The sequence below is a fragment of the Frankliniella occidentalis genome, unplaced genomic scaffold, assembly GCF_000697945.3.
Source record: "Frankliniella occidentalis isolate FOCC.00 unplaced genomic scaffold, Focc_3.1 Scaffold3, whole genome shotgun sequence".
NCBI lineage: Eukaryota > Metazoa > Arthropoda > Insecta > Thysanoptera > Thripidae > Frankliniella > Frankliniella occidentalis.
In genome coordinates, this window is record NW_026267133.1 from 4192955 (window position 1) to 4197117 (window position 4163).

The window sequence follows — 4163 nt, forward strand, 5'->3', positions numbered from 1 at the left end:
AGTAAGTGATCTGCTGTCGAATATTTCTGTGCCATCATTTACATTTTTTGATAGAAGAATGTACACTTCCTCTCTCTGCGTGTCTGGGCGGACTGGTTTCATTACAAAAATATTTCAAGCAGCCACACATTTCATACGAGGAGATACGGCCGCCCAGCCCAGCAAGCACACCCCCATCCAGCTCGGCCATATTGTCGGTAAGAGATATTGACACTTAAAACCGGCGCCGTCGCGCTGGGAACGGCAGTCACCGGCACACCCAGTAGTACCCCTCGGGCTCGCCACGCCCCGCCACGCCCCGCCCCGCCCCGCGCCGCGCCCCGCCACGCCCCGCCACGCCCCGCCCCGCCACGCGCGCCGAAGCACCAATTCGAGCCTCCCCTGCGGAAATCGTCGCAGATTAAAAGAGGACCTATTAAGCAGTTAATGGACCAACGCTGCTGCTGGCCCGCTCGGCAACGACCCGGCGAGGAGAGGCTCGCAGAGAGAGAGAGAGAGAGAGAGAGAGAGAGAGAGAGAGAGAGAGAGAGAGAGGCTGTTGGCCGCCGGCCGGCCGGGGCGGGCCGATTACAGAGTCAAATATTCCCGCCGTTTCACGGCCGCTCGGCGCGCCATCTCGCGCCAAAAAACCGAACCATAAAAGATAAAAGCCGAGGTAAACGTCACACGGCACGGCGATATGGAGCGGCAGGGAGGCGCTGTGCCGAAAGGGAGTGCAGCGATTAAAATGTAGGATAACAAACTTTAAAAAAAAAACGCGCGCCATGTTTAAAAATTTGACTCGCTGCGACTGGACACCGTGTGGCACCGCACTTCTAGCGAACATGCAGCCCTTTTGCCGAGACATATATTTAGGGCCCCTTCATGTTCCCAAGGCTTGGCTCTGCGTTTGCGTCGTTTTGCGTGTCAGGGGTGGAGTGAAGAGGAGAGGGGGTTGTCCGCGGGGGCTGCTGGAGGTTCAAAAGTGGAAGAATAACGTCCCCAAACGACTGTTTAAAGGTTTCATCTCGAGGCAGAGCAGGGGGGACGGGGCAGCGGTCATCCGGCACGTCTAGGGAGGGATGGAGGGGGAGGGGGTCCCCCCAGAGGGTTTGCTTTTGTTCAGGAAACGTGACGTTCGCACGCCTTCTCGCCGCCGGCCAGGGCCTCGGGGACCGGCGCCGCCGTTCCGTCGGCCTAAGGGACGTGCGGGACGCTCCACCCCTTCTCGTCCCTCCGCCCCCCCTCCCCCCGCTCTCCCCCTCACACGTCCGGCGGGACATACCCTCGCCGATACTGAGCCACTTCGGCCTCGGACGAGACGGGCCGGGAGGTCGGGTCGTGCGCGGTGTAAGTGAAACTCGAGGTGAAACGCTCTACCGCCCGAGCAGCAGGACGACGAGGACGACGACGAGGAGATCGACAAGGACGCCGAGGACGACGAGGACGACGACGAGGAGATCGACGAGGACGCCGAGGACGCCGAGGACGACGAGGACGCCGAGGACGACGACGAGGAGAACGAGGCCGGGAAGCACGACGAGGACGACGACGAGGACGCTGAGGACGACGACGAGGACGCAGCACGACGAGGACGACGACGAGGACGCTGAGGACGACGACGAGGACGCCGAGGACGACGACGAGGACGCCGAGGACGACGACGAGGAGAACGAGGCCGGGGAGCACGACGACGACGAGGACGACGACGACAATAAAGAGGACTTGGGCGACACATAGGGGTCGAGGAGCGCGTCAAGAACACCACAGCGCGCGCTGCCGGGTGTTGGTGAGCACCCCGTCAGCGGAGCGAACACGGTGTTCCCCACGCCCCCTTATTGAGTCCCCGGGCCCCAGCCGCCGACGTGGAGGCGGGTGAGGTGGGGGAGAGGGGCCTTATATTACAAGTCAATGATATATATAACACGGTATGTTTACACTGCCCTCTCAGCGCAGAGCAGGCAGGCGCACCCCCCGCAGGGCTTGTTGGACCCGCCCCTGGAGATATAGAGGGGCGGCGAGTTTGAGTCCAGGAAGCGGATGAAAAACGATATTTCGCTGGCTTGGCAGGGACTATAATTTCAGAACAGTGACAGCGGGGCGTTTGAGTTAGGGTCAGCGTTATGGCGACCGAGCGGCGACCGTCCCGTCCGGCTCGGCCCGGGATCGGCTCGGCTCGGCTCTAGGTTCGGCTCGGCTCGGCTCGGCTCGGCTCGGCTCGGCTGCTAGCCTATGCACGACCGCCCGTCCGGTTCAAACGCTCCATGAGTCTTCACGGTTCAGCGGCGAACAACACAGCTGATTAGGAGAAATCATTATGGGTATTTAGGAATAATCCGCTACTAATGCTGCTGCTGCTTCTGCTAATGCCCTTCCAAAAATAATAAAAAAAAGTTAAACGAAAGACTGGTGAAAAAAACAAAACCATCAACAAAGTTTTGCATTGCAGAAACCGAAAAAGAAACATCACAACAAGGGGACACGGAACAATTACCATTGCAGTGAGGTGGAAAAATTGTCAATACACTCGGCCGCGCCGTGCTAAAGCTTCCCCCTCTTCTCATCCTCCGCGGAGTCGTTTGGCGAGCGGCGAAAAAAAAAAATAATACCACACAACCTAATCCGGAAGGCGGGCTTCGGGCGCTCCGCCCTCGGAAGCGAGCGAACGCGACGAAACCGCCTATACCGCTGCCGCTGCACGGGGATAGCGGGATTGAGAATGGAATAAAAACATGGGGAACGGCAAAGGAGGGGGGTTGGGGTGGGGAGAAGGACTAATTCGCCATTATTGAGCTCAGAGACACCACACCACCGCAGCAGGGACGTGCGGCCGCGGTGCAGAGAGAGAGAGGGAGAGAAATGAAATGAAAAAGAAAACCGAGGGGAAAAGGGGGGGGGGGACCCGGCGGCCATGGCCGGAGCCTTATTCGAAGACTTGACACTTTAGACATCATTTGTTTTCCTCCCCGGAGGCGATTACGGCGTTCGGAACAACGGCCGTCTCCTCTCCTCTTTCTCTCCTCCCTCCCTCCTCCTGGACGGCCTGCCCCCTGCCCGCGGGCCTGCCTGACCCTCCATTTGTCTATCCGGCGGGCCTTTTGCTGCGCGCACAACGGCGACATGACCGGCCACGTCATAAGGCTCGCGAATCACAGACCAAAGTATGTAGTAGTACAGAACCGTTCGCTCGGGAGAAACCTTGCAATTAAAATACGGCAGGGGCGAGTTTCGCACGAAGGAGAGGAAGAGAGGGAGAGAGGGAGAGGGAGAAAGAGAGAGAGAGAGAGAGAGAGAGAGAGCGAGAGAGAGACGGAAATAGTGCGTCGGTGAGGGAAAGGTGGTGTGGTGGGGGTGGCAGGTGCGAGTTTCATGAGATTGCACGTCTAAGCGAATCGTCTCGGTTCGTCGGCGTCCTCACCCTCCGCCCTTTCCCCTTCCCCCTCTACCCTCTCCCCTCCCCTCTCTCTCTCTCCCCGGGGCTCCTACAGCTTCACTCAACCCCTTTGTTCAGCCGACACAACCAGCACGCTTGAGCGAGCAAGGAAAGAATAAGGTTCACAACAAGGCACATGGGGTGGGGTGGCCTCATGTGCCGCTAGCACGCCTCCCTCCCTCCCCCCCCTCTCTCTCTCTCTCTCTCTCTCTCTCTCTCTCTCTCTCTCCCTCTCTCTCTTACTCAGAAGTAGCAGCAGTAGGACTGACCGGCGGCTGGTGCCCGGCCGGCCCCCCTGCCAGGTAGGCAACGACCAGGGCCGTGCGACACGGGAGCTGGCGGGGTTGCCTACCCGCCGCACCACAGGCGCCCAGCGGCAGCCGGCCGGCTAGCGAGCCGTGGCTAAAGAGCCTCAGAGTGAAAGAGTCGCACGGGTCACGTGACTGGTTCAACTGGGGAGTTGAGGTGACCGCAATATTTTTCATACCGTGTAGTCGTCAACTGTTTAGGCGCGCATTTAAACTATGACTATTTTACAATTAAGATCTTAGAAAGAAAGACAAATATTACCTAAGAATAATTATCAAAGAAAGTCTATATTAATACCCAGGAATACTTTTTAACACTCTGCCAGCCTCATTACCTATGTAATACCTTATGAAAATAGATAATATTGTGACCTAACCTGCACGCTCCAGTGCCGAGCCGGAGCAGCCATGCTGGAAGCGATTTTTAATCCACAAATATTTAT